This window comes from Somniosus microcephalus, chromosome 8, assembly GCF_052327205.1.
Source record: "Somniosus microcephalus isolate GS21.2 chromosome 8, FLI_Smic_1.0, whole genome shotgun sequence".
Taxonomy (NCBI): Eukaryota; Metazoa; Chordata; class Chondrichthyes; order Squaliformes; family Somniosidae; genus Somniosus; species Somniosus microcephalus.
In genome coordinates, this window is record NC_140994.1 from 74,569,383 (window position 1) to 74,585,620 (window position 16,238).

The following is a 16,238-nucleotide window of genomic DNA, read 5'->3' on the forward strand; positions in this document are numbered from 1 at the left end:
TGCGAATGAGAAGAGGTGTGAATGAGACGAGGTGTGAATGAGACTGGGTGTGAATGAGACGAGGTGTGAATGAGACTACGTGAGAATGAGACTAGGTGTGAATGAGACTGGGTGTGAATGAGACTAGGTGTGAATGAGACTGGGTGCGAATGAGACTAGGTGTGAATGAGACTGGGTGTGAATGAGACTGGGTGTGAATGAGACTGGGTGTGAATGAGACTAGGTGTGAATGAGAATGGTGTGAATGAGACTAGGTGTGAATGAGACTAGGTGTGAATGAGACTGGGTGCGAATGAGACTGGGTGCGAATGAGACTAGGTGTGAAAGAGACTAGGTGTGAATGAGACTATGAGATTGGTGTGAATGAGACTAGGTGTGAATGAGACCAGGTGTGAATGAGACTAGGTGCGAATGAGACTAGGTGTGAATGAGACTGGGTGTGAATGATACTGGGTGTGAATGAGACTAGGTGTGAATGAGACTAGGTGTGAATGAGACTAGGTGTGAATGAGACTGGGTGCAAATGAGACTGGTTGCGAATGAGACTGGGTGTGAATGAGACTGGGTGTGAATGAGACTAGGTTTGAATGAGACTATGAGACTAGGTGTGAATGAGACTAGGTGTGAATGAGACTGGGTGCGAATGAGACTAGGTGTGAATGAGATTAGCCGCGAATGAGACTTGGTGCGAATGAGACTAGGTGCGAATGAGACAGGGTGCGAATGAGACTGGGTGCGAATGAGACTGGGTGTGAATGAGACTAGGTGTGAATGAGACTAGGTGTGAATGAGACTAGGTGTGAATGACACTGGGTGTGAATGACACTGGGTGTGAATGAGACTGGGTGTGAATGAGACTAGGTGTGAATGAGACTGGGTGTGAATGAGACTGGGTGTGAATGAGACGAGGTGTGAATGAGACTAGGTGTGAATGAGACTCGGTGTGAATGAGATTCGATGTGAATGAGAATAGGTGTGAATGAGACAAGGTGTGAATGAGACGAGGTGTGAATGAGACAGGGTGTGAATGAGACTGGGTGTGAATGAGACTAGGTGTGAATGAGACTAGGTGTGAATGAGACTGGGTGTGAATGAGACTAGGTGTGAATGAGACTGGGTGTGAATGAGACTGGGTGTGAATGAGACGAGGTGTGAATGAGACTAGGTGTGAATGAGACTCGGTGTGAATGAGATTCGATGTGAATGAGACTAGGTGAGAATGAGACTGGGTGTGAATTAGACGAGGTGTGAATGAGACTTGGTGTGAATGAGACGAGGTGTGAATGAGACGAGGTGTGAATGAGATTAGATATGAATGAGACTAGGTGTGAATGAGACTAGGTGTGAATGAGACGAGTTGTGAATGAGACTAGGTGTGAATGAGACTAGGTGTGAATGAGACTAGGTGTGAAAGAGACTAGGTGTGAATGAGACTAGGTGTGAAGGAGACTAGGTGTGAATGAGATTGGTGCGAATGAGACGAGGTGTGAATTAGACGAGGTGTGAATGAGACTAGGTGTGAATGAGACTAGGTGTGAATGAGACTAGGTGTGAATGAGACTCAGTGTGAATGAGACTCGGTGTGAATGAGACTCGGTGTGAATGAGACTAGGTGTGAATGAGACTGGGTGTGAATGAGACTAGGTGTGAATGAGACTAGGTGTGAATGAGATTCGATGTGAATGAGACTCGGTGAGAAAGAGACTGGGTGTGAATTAGACGAGGTGTGAATGAGACTAGGTGTGAATGAGACGAGGTGTGAATGAGACGAGGTGTGAATGAGATTAGATATGAAATAGACTAGGTGTGAATGAGACTAGGTGTGAATGAGACGAGTTGTGAATGAGACTAGGTGTGAATGAGACTAGGTGTGAATGAGACTAGGTGTGAAAGAGACTAGGTGTGAATGAGACTAGGTGTGAAGGAGACTAGGTGTGAATGAGATTGGTGCGAATGAGACGAGGTGTGAATGAGACGAGGTGTGAATGAGACTAGGTGTGAATGAGACAGGGTGTGAATGAGACTAGGTGTGAATGAGACTCGGTGCGAATGAGATTGGTGCGAATGAGACGAGGTGTGAATGAGACTGGTGTGAATGAGACAAGGTGTGAATGAGACTAGGTGTGAATGAGACTGGTTGCGAATGTGACGAGGTGTGAATGAGACTAGGTGTGAATGAGACTGGGTGTGAATTAGACTAGGTGTGAATGAGACTGGGTGTGAATGAGACAAGGTATGAATGAGACTGGGTGTGAATGAGACGATGTGTGAATGAAACTAGGTGTGAATGAGACGAGGTATGAATGAGACTAGGTGTGAATGAGACTAGGTGTGAATCAGACGAGGTGTGAATGAGACGAGGTGTGAATGAGACAGGGTGTGAATGAGACTGGGTGTGAATGAGACTAGGTGTGAATGAGACTAGGTGTGAATGAGACTGGGTGTGAATGAGACTAGGTGTGAATGAGACTGGGTGTGAATGAGACTGGGTGTGAATGAGACTGGGTGTGAATGAGACTAGGTGTGAATGAGACTCGGTGTGAATGAGATTCGATGTGAATGAGACTAGGTGAGAATGAGACTGGGTGTGAATGAGACTAGGTGTGAATGAGACGAGGTGTGAATGAGACGAGGTGTGAATGAGATTAGATATGAATGAGACTAGGTGTGAATGAGACTAGGTGTGAATGAGACGAGTTGTGAATGAGACTAGGTGTGAATGAGACTAGGTGTGAATGAGACTAGGTGTGAAAGAGACTAGGTGTGAATGAGACTAGGTGTGAAGGAGACTAGGTGTGAATGAGATTGGTGCGAATGAGACGAGGTGTGAATTAGACGAGGTGTGAATGAGACTAGGTGTGAATGAGACTAGGTGTGAATGAGACTAGGTGTGAATGAGACTCGGTGTGAATGAGACTCGGTGTGAATGAGACTCGGTGTGAATGAGACTAGGTGTGAATGAGACTGGGTGTGAATGAGACTAGGTGTGAATGAGACTAGGTGTGAATGAGATTCGATGTGAATGAGACTAGGTGTGAAAGAGACTAGGTGTGAATGAGACTAGGTGTGAAGGAGACTAGGTGTGAATGAGATTGGTGCGAATGAGACGAGGTGTGAATGAGACGAGGTGTGAATGAGACTAGGTGTGAATGAGACTGGGTGTGAATGAGACTAGGTGTGAATGAGACTCGGTGCGAATGAGACTAGGTGCGAATGAGACGAGGTGTGAATGAGACTGGTGTGAATGAGACTAGGTGTGAATGAGACTAGGTGTGAATGAGACTAGGTGTGAATGAGACTGGTTGCGAATGTGACGAGGTGTGAATGAGATGAGGTGTGAATGAGACTAGGTGTGAATGAGACTGGGTGTGAATTAGACTAGGTGTGAATGAGACTGGGTGTGAATGAGACTAGGTATGAATGAGACTGGGTGTGAATGAGACGATGTGTGAATGAAACTAGGTGTGAATGAGACGAGGTATGAATGAGACTAGGTGTGAATGAGACTGGGTGTGAAAGAGACTAGGTGTGAATGAGGCTAGGTTTGAATGAAACTGGGTGTGAATGAGACTAGGTGTGAATGAGACTAGGTGAGAATGAGACTAGGTGTGAATGAGACTGGGTGTGAATGAGACTAGGTATGAATGAGACTGGGTGTGAATGAGACGATGTGTGAATGAAACTAGGTGTGAATGAGACGAGGTATGAATGAGACTAGGTGTGAATGAGACTGGGTGTGAAAGAGACTAGGTGTGAATGAGGCTAGGTTTGAATGAGACTGGGTGTGAATGAGACTGGGTGTGAATGAGACTGGGTGCGAATGAGACTAGGTGTGAATGAGACTGGGTGTGAATGAGACTGTGTGTGAATGAAACTGGGTGTGAATGAGACTAGGTGTGAAAGAGACAGGGTGCGAATGAGACTGGGTGCGAATGAGACTAGGTGTGAATGAGACTAGGCGTGAATGAGACTATGAGATTGGTGTGAATGAGACTAGGTGTGAATGAGACTAGGTGTGAATGAGACCGGGTGTGAATGAGACCGGCTGTGAATCAGACCGGGTGTGCATCAGACCGGGTGTGAATGAGACTAGGTGTGAATGAGACTAGGTGTGAATGAGATTGGGTGTGAATGAGACGAAGTGTGAATGAGAATAGGTGTGAATGAGATGAGGTGTGAATGAGACTAGGTGTGAATGAGACTGGGTGTGAATGAGACTGGGTGCGAATGAGACTAGGTGTGAATGAGACTGGGTGTGAATGAGAGTAGGTGTGAATGAGACTAGGTGTGAATAAGGCTGGTGTGAATGAGACTAGGTGTGAATGAGACGAAGTGTGAATGAGACTAGGTGTGAATGAGACTAGGTGTGAATGAGACTAGGTGTGAATGAGACTAGGTGTGAATGAGACTGGTTGTGAATGAGACTGGGTGTGAATGAGACTGGGTGTGAATGAGACTGGGTGTGAATGAGACTGGGTGTGAATGAGACTGGGTGTGAATGAGACGATGTTTGAATGAGACGACGTGTGAATGAGACGAGGTGTGAATGAGACTCGGTGTGAATGAGATTGGATGTGAATGAGACTAGGTGTGAATGAGACTAGGTGTGAATGAGATTGGGTGTGAATGAGACGAAGTGTGAATGAGAATAGGTGTGAATGAGATGAGGGGTGAATGAGACTAGGTGTGAATGAGACTGGGTCTGAATGAGAATGGGTGTGAATGAGACGAGGTGTGAATGAGACGAGGTGTGAATGAGACTAGGTTTGAATGAGACTGGGTGTGAATGAGACTGGGTGTGAATGAGACTAGGTTTGAATGAGACTAGGTGTGAATGAGACTAGGTGTGAATGAGACTGGGTGTGAATGAGACTAGGTGTGAATGAGACGAGGTGTGAATGAGACCGGGTGTGAATGAGACCGGGTGTGAATGAGACCGGGTGTGAATCAGACCGGGTATGAATGAGACCGGGTGTGAATGAGACCGGGTGTGAATGAGAACAGGTGTGAATGAGACTAGGTGTGAATGAGACTAGGTGTGAATGAGGCTAGGTGTGAATGAGGCTGGGTGTGAATGAGACTAGGTGTGAATGAGACTAGGTGTGAAAGAGACTGGGTGTGAATGAGACTGGGTGTGAATGAGACTGGGTGTGAATGAGACTGGGTGAATGAGACTAGGTGTGAATGAGACTGGGTGAATGAGACTAGGTGTGAATGAGACTAGGTGTGAATGAGACTGGGTGTGAATGAGACGAGGTGTGAATGAGACTTGGTGTGAATGAGACTAGGTGTGCATGAGACTAGGTGTGAATGAGACTGGGTGTGAATGAGACGAGGTGTGAATGAGACGAGGTGTGAATGAGACGAGGTGTGAATGAGACTAGGTGTGAATGAGTCTGGGTGTGAATGAGACTGGGTGTGAATGAGACTGGGTGTGAATGAGACTAGGTGTGAATGAGACTAGGTGTGAATGAGACTGGGTGTGAATGAGACTAGGTGTGAATGAGACTGGGTGTGAATGAGACTAGGTGTGAATGAGACTAGGTGTGAATGAGACTCGATGTGAATGAGACTAGGTGAGAATGAGACTGGGTGTGAATTAGACTAGGTGTGAATGAGACGAGGTGTGAATGAGACGAGGTGTGAATGAGATTAGATATGAATGAGACTAGGTGTGAATGAGACTAGGTGTGAATGAGACGAGGTGTGAATGAGACTGGGCGTGAATGAGACTAGGTGTGAATGAGACTAGGTGTGAATGAGACTCGATGTGAATGAGACTAGGTGAGAATGAGACTGGGTGTGAATTAGACTAGGTGTGAATGAGACGAGGTGTGAATGAGACGAGGTGTGAATGAGATTAGATATGAATGAGACTAGGTGTGAATGATACTAGGTGTGAATGAGACGAGGTATGAATGAGACTAGGTGTGAATGAGACGAGGTGTGAATGAGACTAGGTGTGAATGAGACTGGGTGTGAATGAGACTGGGTGTGAATGAGACTGGGTGTGAATGAGACTGGGTGTGAATGAGACTGGGTGTGAATGAGACTGGGTGTGAATGAGACTGGGTGTGAATGAGACTAGGTGTGAATGAGACTGGGTGTGAATGAGACGATGTGTGAATGAGACTAGGTGTGAATGAGACGAGGTGTGAATGAGACTGGGTGTGAATGAGACTGGGTGTGAATGAGACTGGGTGTGAATGAGACGAGGTGTGAATGAGGCTAGGTGTGAATGAGATTGGGTGTGAATGAGACAGGGTGTGAATGAGACTGGATGTGAATGAGACTAGGTGTGAATGAGGCTAGGTGTGAATGAGATTGGGTGTGAATGAGATGAAGTGTGAATGAGAATAGGTGTGAATGAGATGAGGTGTGAATGAGACTAGGTGTGAATGAGACTGCGTGTGAATGAGACTGGGTGCGAATGAGACTAGGTGTGAATGAGACTAGGTGTGAATGAGACTAGGTGTGAATGAGACTGGGTGTGAATGAGACTGGGTGTGAATGAGACTGGGTGTGAATGAGACTAGGTGTGAATGAGACTGGTGTGAATGAAACTGGGTGTGAATGAGACTGGGTGTGAATGAGAGTGGGTGTGAATGAGACTAGGTGTGAATGAGACTGGGTGTGAATGAGACTGGGTGTGAATGAGACGGGGTGTGAATGAGACTAGCTGTGAATAAGACTAGGTTTGAATGAGACTCGGTGTGAATGAGACGAAGTGTGAATGAGACTAGGTGTGAATGAGACTAGGTGTGAATGAGACTAGGTGTGAATGAGACTGGTTGTGAATGAGACTGGGTGTGAATGAGACTGGGTGTGAATGAGACTGGGTGTGAATGAGACTGGGTGTGAATGAGACGATGTGTGAATGAGACGACGTGTGAATGATACGAGGTGTGAATGAGACTCGGTGTGAATGAGATTGGATGTGAATGAGACTAGGTGTGAATGAGACGAGGTGTGAATGAGATTGGGTGTGAATGAGATGAAGTGTGAATGAGAATAGGTGTGAATGAGATGAGGGGTGAATGAGACTAGGTGTGAATGAGACTGGGTGTGAATGAGATTGGTGTGAATGAGACTAGGTGTGAATGAGACTAGTTATGAATGAGACTAGGTGTGAATGAGACTAGGTTTGAATGAGACTGGGTCTGAATGAGAATGGGTGTGAATGAGACGAGGTGTGAATGAGACGAGGTGTGAATGAGACTAGGTTTGAATGAGACTGGGTGTGAATGAGACTAGGTTTGAATGAGACTAGGTGTGAATGAGACTAGGTGTGAATGAGACTGGGTGTGAATGAGACTGGGTGTGAATGAGACTGGGTGTGAATGAGACGAGGTGTGAATGAGGCTAGGTGTGAATGAGATTGGGTGTGAATGAGACTGGGTGTGAATGAGACTGGATGTGAATGAGACTAGGTGTGAATGAGGCTAGGTGTGAATGAGATTGGGTGTGAATGAGACGAAGTGTGAATGAGAATAGGTGTGAATGAGATGAGGTGTGAATGAGACTAGGTGTGAATGAGACTGCGTGTGAATGAGACTGGGTGCGAATGAGACTAGGTGTGAATGAGACTAGGTGTGAATGAGACTAGGTGTGAATGAGACTGGGTGTGAATGAGACTGGGTGTGAATGAGACTGGGTGTGAATGAGACTAGGTGTGAATGAGACTGGTGTGAATGAAACTGGGTGTGAATGAGACTGGGTGTGAATGAGAGTGGGTGTGAATGAGACTAGGTGTGAATGAGACTGGGTGTGAATGAGACTGGGTGTGAATGAGACGGGGTGTGAATGAGACTAGCTGTGAATAAGACTAGGTTTGAATGAGACTCGGTGTGAATGAGACGAAGTGTGAATGAGACTAGGTGTGAATGAGACTAGGTGTGAATGAGACTAGGTGTGAATGAGACTGGTTGTGAATGAGACTGGGTGTGAATGAGACTGGGTGTGAATGAGACTGGGTGTGAATGAGACTGGGTGTGAATGAGACGATGTGTGAATGAGACGACGTGTGAATGAGACGAGGTGTGAATGAGACTCGGTGTGAATGAGATTGGATGTGAATGAGACTAGGTGTGAATGAGACTAGGTGTGAATGAGATTGGGTGTGAATGAGATGAAGTGTGAATGAGAATAGGTGTGAATGAGATGAGGGGTGAATGAGACTAGGTGTGAATGAGACTGGGTGTGAATGAGATTGGTGTGAATGAGACTAGGTGTGAAAGAGACTAGGTATGAATGAGACTAGGTGTGAATGAGACTAGGTTTGAATGAGACTAGGTTTGAATGAGACTGGGTGTGAATGAGACTAGGTTTGAATGAGACTAGGTGTGAATGAGACTAGGTGTGAATGAGACTGGGTGTGAATGAGACTAGGTGTGAATGAGACGAGGTGTGAATGAGACCGGGTGTGAATGAGACCGGGTGTGAATGAGACCGGGTGTGAATCAGACCGGGTATGAATGAGACCGGGTGTGAATGAGACCGGGTGTGAATGAGACCAGGTGTGAATGAGACTAGGTGTGAATGAGACTAGGTGTGAATGAGGCTGGGTGTGAATGAGACTAGGTGTGAATGAGACTAGGTGTGAAAGAGACTGGGTGTGAATGAGACTGGGTGTGAATGAGACTGGGTGAATGAGACTAGGTGCGAATGAGACTGGGTGAATGAGACTAGGTGTGAATGAGACTAGGTGTGAATGAGACTGGGTGTGAATGAGACGAGGTGTGAATGAGACTTGGTGTGAATGAGACTAGGTGTGCATGAGACTAGGTGTGAATGAGACTGGGTGTGAATGAGACTAGGTGTGAATGAGACGAGGTGTGAATGAGACTGGGTGTGAATGAGACTAGGTGTGAATGAGTCTGGGTGTGAATGAGACTGGGTGTGAATGAGACTGGGTGTGAAAGAGACGAGGTGTGAATGAGACTAGGTGTGAATGAGACTGGGTGTGAATGAGACTAGGTGTGAATGAGACTGGGTGTGAATGAGACTAGGTGTGAATGAGACGAGGTGTGAATGAGACTCGATGTGAATGAGACTAGGTGAGAATGAGACTGGGTTTGAATTAGACTAGGTGTGAATGAGACGAGGTGTGAATGAGACGAGGTGTGAATGAGATTAGATATGAATGAGACTAGGTGTGAATGAGACTAGGTGTGAATGAGACGAGGTGTGAATGAGACTGGGCGTGAATGAGACTAGGTGTGAATGAGACTAGGTGTGAATGAGACTCGATGTGAATGAGACTAGGTGAGAATGAGACTGGGTGTGAATTAGACTAGGTGTGAATGAGACGAGGTGTGAATGAGACGAGGTGTGAATGAGATTAGATATGAATGAGACTAGGTGTGAATGATACTAGGTGTGAATGAGACGAGGTGTGAATGAGACTAGGTGTGAACCAGACGAGGTGTGAATGAGACTAGGTGTGAATGAGACTCGGTGTGAATGAGACTCGGTGTGAATGAGACTAGGTGTGAAAGAGACTAGTTGTGAATGAGACTAGGTGTGAAAGAGACTAGGTGTGAATGAGATTGGTGCGAATGAGACGAGGTGCGAATGAGACGAGGTGTGAATGAGACTAGGTGTGAATGAGACTGGGTGAGAATGAGACTAGGTGTGAATGAGACGAGTTGCGAATGAGACTAGGTGCGAATGAGACGAGGTGTGAATGAGACTGGGTGTGAATGAGACTAGGTGTGAATGAGACTAGGTGTGAATGAGACTAGGTGTGAATGAGACTGGTTGCGAATGAGAAGAGGTGTGAATGAGACGAGGTGTGAATGAGACTAGGTGTGAATGAGACTGGGTGTGAATGAGACTAGGTGTGAATGAGACTGGGTGTGAATGAGACTAGGTGTGAATGAGACTGGGTGTGAATGAGACGATGTGTGAATGAGACTAGGTGTGAATGAGACGAGGTGTGATTGAGACTAGGTGTGAATGAGACTGGGTGTGAAAGAGACTAGGTGTGAATGAGGCTAGGTGTGAATGAGACTGGGGGTGAATGAGACTGGGTGTGAATGAGACTAGGTGTGAATGAGACTGGGTGCGAATGAGACTAGGTGTGAATGAGACTGGGTGTGAATGAGACTGGGTGTGAATGAGACTGGGTGTGAATGAGACTAGGTGTGAATGAGAATGGTGTGAATGAGACTAGGTGTGAATGAGACTAGGTGTGAATGAGACTGGGTGCGAATGAGACTGGGTGCGAATGAGACTAGGTGTGAATGAGACTAGGTGTGAATGAGACTCTGAGATTGGTGTGAATGAGACTAGGTGTGAATGAGACTAGGTGTGAATGAGACTAGGTGCGAATGAGACTCCGTGTGAATGAGACTGGGTGTGAATGATACTGGGTGTGAATGAGACTAGTTGTGAATGAGACTAGGTGTGAATGAGACTAGGTGTGAATGAGACTCGGTCTGAATGAGACCGGGTGCGAATGAGACTGGTTGCGAATGAGACTGGGTTTGAATGAGACTGGGTGTGAATGAGACTAGGTTTGAATGAGACTATGAGACTAGGTGTGAATGAGACTAGGTGTGAATGAGACTGGGTGCGAATGAGACTGGGTGTGAATGAGTCTAGGTGTGAATGAGACTAGGTGTGAATGAGACTAGGTGTGAATGAGACGAGGTGTGAATGAGATTAGCTGCGAATGAGACTTGGTGCGAATGAGACTAGGTGCGAATGAGACTGGGTGCGAATGAGACTGGGTGTGAATGAGACTAGGTGTGAATGAGACTAGGTGTGAATGACACTGGGTGTGAATGACACTGGGTGTGAATGAGACTAGCTGTGAATGAGACTAGCTGTGAATGAGACTACGTGTGAATGAGACGTGGTGCGAATGAGACTAGGTGTGAATGAGAATGGTGTGACTGAGACAAGGTGTGAATGAGACTAGGTGCGAATGAGACTGGGTGCGAATGAAACTGGGTGTGAATGAGACTAGGTGTGAATGACACTGGGTGTGAATGACACTGGGTGTGAATGAGACTAGCTGTGAATGAGACTAGCTGTGAATGAGACTACGTGTGTGTTGTGTATGTAACCGTTTACCTTAAAGGCGAACGGTCACATTCTATAGTTCCCTTAAAGAGCACTACTTCAGGGTGGCACTATTTATTGGCTCGTGTATACTGTGATACCGATAGTGACCACACCAGTATATAAGGGTTGTGATACGTTAACTAGGGCAGAAATCGCCCAGACCTCTGAATAGTAAAGACCTGTTTTGTTTGTACTTCTAAAGTCTCTGAAGTTATTTACTGCACAACCTACAGACTTTACAGTGGCGACGAGTCCGATCGTACCCTGCGGCAAGACTAACCAGTAGCAGAGAGCTTCAAAAAGAAAACACGAGGCTCCGTCTACTAAAAGTATAGTACTTACTGGAAGCTGGAAGATTAACAGCAAAGCTGCGGCAGCAACAGGCACAGATTACCCTGCTACCACATCTTGAGCGAGCCAATCAGCCTAAAACAAGGCGGCCGAAGAGACTGTGAGTAGTTAAAACAAATAAATTTAAAAAAAAAACGGGGTAGAAGTATTTGGAGGAGAAGGGCAAAGCATTCGGGTCCAACGGCGTCGGGTGACAGCCGGACCGCGGGCAATGTGAGAAGCCGTGCAGCAACCGCTGCCACGAAGCGCTGAGCCTGCGAGTAGGCGCGGGAGTGTCAGAGCCGAGAGCCGCGCGAGCGTGGGAGCCAGAGCCGAGCGGGAGGCGTTGCAAGCCAGCGATCGCATCTCCAGATAAGGGCCGAGAGCCGCGAGAGCGATCGGATCTACAGATAAGGGCCGGCAGCCGCTTCGCGATCCAGCGATCGCATTATAGATAAGGACTGCACTCGGGCTGACAGACGGCGTCGGGGGACCGGGTGAAGACCGCCAAGCGCGGGAAAACCGCCATTGAAGTGGGCGGGGAGAGCGAGAAGCGCGGGAAAGCCGCCATTTTTCAGGGAAAACCGCTGAAGAAGAAGGAAGAAGCGGGAAACCGCCATCTTGGAAATTATTAAGAATTTCAGAAAAGTAATAAGATTTTTCAGAAAGGCTGGTGTGTTCTCAAGAAGAGAGAAGAAAATTAATAATAAGTAAAGTAATACTTGTACTGTTCTCAAAAAGAGAAGAAGATGCCTAAGCGAGGAAATATTAATGACTTTAATGCAGAAATAGAAGACTGGGCCACGTATGTGGAACGCATAGAAATATATTGCGTAGCCAACGAAATTGAGGATGACAACAAGGCAATAACTTTGTTAAATTCGATGGGAGCAAAAACATACGGGCTTTTGAAACATCTAATAGCACCAGTTAAACCAGTGGACCAGACCTTCGAAGAGATCGTAACAGTGTTGAAGGATCACTTGAACCCCACACCGTTGATGCTGGCTGAACGATTTAAATTTTACGCCAGAACCCAGAGGCAAGATGAAAGCAATGCGGAATACTTAGTCGAACTGCGTAAGCTAGCGAAATACTGCCAGTTTGGAGGGAATTTGACAGAGGCGCTGCGGGACAAGTTCGTATGCGGCTTGGCCAAAGAAGGAACGCAGAAGCGACTTCTGGAAGAAAATGACCTCACACTGGACAGGGCTGTCCTCATAGCTTCATCGCACGAAGCCGCAGCGAAAGGGACGGCGGAAATGCAGCTAAAGGCGGCGGCACTCGGGGTGGACCAAATTACAACAAGCACTCCCAAATGCTACCGTTGTGGAAAGACAACGCACGACCAGAATCAGTGCTGGTTTAAGAACCAAGAGTGCAGGAAATGTGGCAAACTGGGTCACATCGCGAAGGTATGCAGGTCCGGAAAGAAGACCAACAAGCAAAGGAAGCCACCACCACAAGGAAAGTACAACAAGGTGCATCAGGTGGCTGAAAAGAGTTCAGACGAACAAAATTCAGACTCAGACCCAAACAGCCAGGAGCTGGATAGTCTGAGAATCCACCATGTGGGTAAAGTAACTGATCTACAGTTGATCTGGGTCACACTAAAAATAGCGGGAGTCCAAGTACGAATGGAGCTGGACACGGGATCAGCTGTATCCGTCATCAACCAAAAGGACTATCACCGGCTATTCTCTCACATACCCTTAAGAAATACCAAATTCGTATTACAGACATACACGGGGCATCATGTATACCCCCTGGGAAAAATACGAGTCAAGGTGAGAGATAGGGGTAAAGAACACCCACGAATGTATCTGTACGTACTACCTGAGGGAGGACCACCACTTCTGGGACGGGAGTGGATCAAGAAAATAGACATGGAATGGCACTACCGACAAGCAATGACGAGTGAGGACTCGGTGCAGACAAGCAGCTCAGACTCCGAGCCGGAAGACGATAAGTCCAGCTTATGTATGAAAAACAAGATTAACATGAACTCACGGACTAAGGTTGGGAAATCGATGGCGTGCATAAAGACAGAGAATTCTGAGTCTGTTCAAGCTACAGACAGATGCATTACGGAGGAACACCGGGCTAGAACTCAACGTTATGTCAAAGTACAACGACAATTAGAACAGTTGAGTGCCCGTCTCCTACAAGAGATGGAAAAGGTGAAAAAGTTCTGGGACACCGAATGGGAGTCCCTGGAAAGACAACAGAGACAGCTCGCTCAAGCAGAGAGCGACCATAGAGCCATCGTGGCCAAGTACCAATCACATCTCCCTGAGGCTGTTCAGGAACTAGAATATACACAGAACGATCCAAAGGAAGAGGAATCTTCAGGAAGTCAGGATGGTATTCCAGTTCACCTCTACGACTTGTTGCAAGCAGAGTGTAACGAGTTGAAAGAACAGTATGAACAGGCTCGGACTACAATCCTGGAAGGGGTTAACTTGGCAACTTCCGAAAAGCTCGTGTTAGTGAAAGAACATGAACGACTAAAGGTTGACCATAAGCAAGAATTACAAAGTCTGCAGGAAATGTTTGATGAGCTTCAGGCCAAGGCTGACTCATCGTTAGGGATTCAATCCATAGGAAAAAAATTAGTGGTGGAAGACATACCAGAACAGGGAATACAGGATGTCCAAGAACTCGTTAAATTATTAAAGGAAACACAAAATAAATATGAAGCGGCAATGGCCGAGGTCCAACGACTTGAAGAACAGATGCAACTGGAAATCTTTTCAGTGGAAGAAAAGGGAACTGTAAGAAACACAGAGACCATAAGAATGGGCCATGAACATGAGCTTAAATCGTCAGAGGAGAAGGGTTTGGAGCTCTCAAAAGTTATTGAAATAGCCGAGGTTGCAACACAGACTGAGAAGATGGCAGCAGAGCAACACTTAGATACCAAAAGTACGCTGACTCATGTCAAGGTTGAACAACAGAACGCTGAAACAACTGCTCCGGTAGAGGGATTGAATAGTCCGATCAATCAATCTCCAAAGGAAGTTGAAGTATTAAAATCACAAATGAGGTCATTAGTAAACAACTTGCTGAAAGCCCAGAAAAAGTTAGAGGAAGCGGAACACGTGAAGAAGTCTCTTCAGGAAAGATGTCTGGATTTGGAACAAAAGCTGGCTGACGTCCAACTGGGTAGGGAGGACATAGAAGACCCTCTCGCTGGCCTAGCTCAGGACGACTCCGAATATTACTATGTCCTGTCCTGCCCAACTTGTAACTTCGACTCCCACCATACAGAAATCATGGAGGAGCACCGAAAGTCTACGGAACATCGGGAGAAGGTGGCTCTACTACGGAAAAAGGAGGAAGAGAAGGAGGAACTGCGCATGCAGCTGGCAGCTGACAGTGGAGCCCAGAGAGTCTCCAAGAAGCAGAAAAGGAAAAGTCGAAACAGAAGATGACCCATCTGAACCATGATTACCTCTACCAGATCACACACGTGGTCCCTCCAAACGGAGCCAATTCAGTTCGGAAGTTCAAACTGTTAAACCCATGGAAGGACTATTGAATGAGTCACTCCAGCAATGTGAACCGACTACACCACAGAGACTGAATCTATGCACAACCTACAGACTTTACAGTGTGAATGAGACGTGGTGCGAATGAGACTAGGTGTGAATGAGACTGGGTGTGAATGAGACTGGGTGTGAATGAGACTGGGTGTGAATGAGACTGGGTGTGAATGAGACTGGGTGTGAATGAGACTGGGTGTGAATGAGACTAGGTATGAATGAGACTAGGTATGAATGAGACTAGGTATGAATGAGACTAGGTGTGAATGAGACTGGGTGTGAATGAGACGAGGTGTGAATGAGACTAGGTGTGAATGAGACGAGGTGTGAATGAGACGAGGTGTGAATGAGACTGGGTGTGAATGAGACTGGGTGTGAATGAGACTGGGTGTGAATGAGACGAGGTGTGAATGAGACGAGGTGTGAATGAGACTGGGTGTGAATGAGACTGGGTGTGAATGAGACGAGGTGTGAATGAGACTAGGTGTGAATGAGACTAGGTGAGAATGAGACTAGGTGTGAATGAGACCGGGTGTGAATGAGACCGGGTGTGAATCAGACCGGGTGTGAATGAGACCGGGTGTGAATGAGACTAGGTGTGAATGAGACTCGGTGTGAATGAGACTAGGTGAGAATGAGACTAGGTGTGAATGAGACCGGGTGTGAATGAGACCGGGTGTGAATCAGACCGGGTGTGAATGAGACCGGGTGTGAATGAAACTAGGTGTGAATGAGGCTCGGTGTGAATGAGACTAGGTGTGAATGAGACTGGGTGTGAATGAGACTAGGTGTGAATGAGGCTAGGTGTGAATGAGGTTGGTGTGAATGAGACTAGGTGTGAAAGAGACTGGGTGTGAATGAGACTGGGTGTGAATGAGACTCGGTGTGAATGAGACTAGGTGTGAATGAGACTGGGTGTGAATGAGACTCGGTGTGAATGAGACTCGGTGTGAATGAGACTAGGTGTGAATGAGACTAGGGGTGAATGAGACGTGGTGTGAATGAGACTAGGTGTGAATGAGACTAGGTGTGAATGAGACTCGATGTGAATGAGACTAGGTGAGAATGAGACTGGGTGTGAATTAGACTAGGTGTGAATGAGACTAGGTGTGAATGAGACGAGGTGTGAATGAGACTAGGTGTGAATGAGACGAGGTGTGAATGAGACTATGTGTGAAAGAGACTAGGTGTGAATGAGACTAGGTGTGATAGAGACTAGGTGTGAATGAGATTGGTGCGAATGAGACGAGGTGTGAATGAGACGAGGTGTGAATGAGACTGGGTGTGAATGAG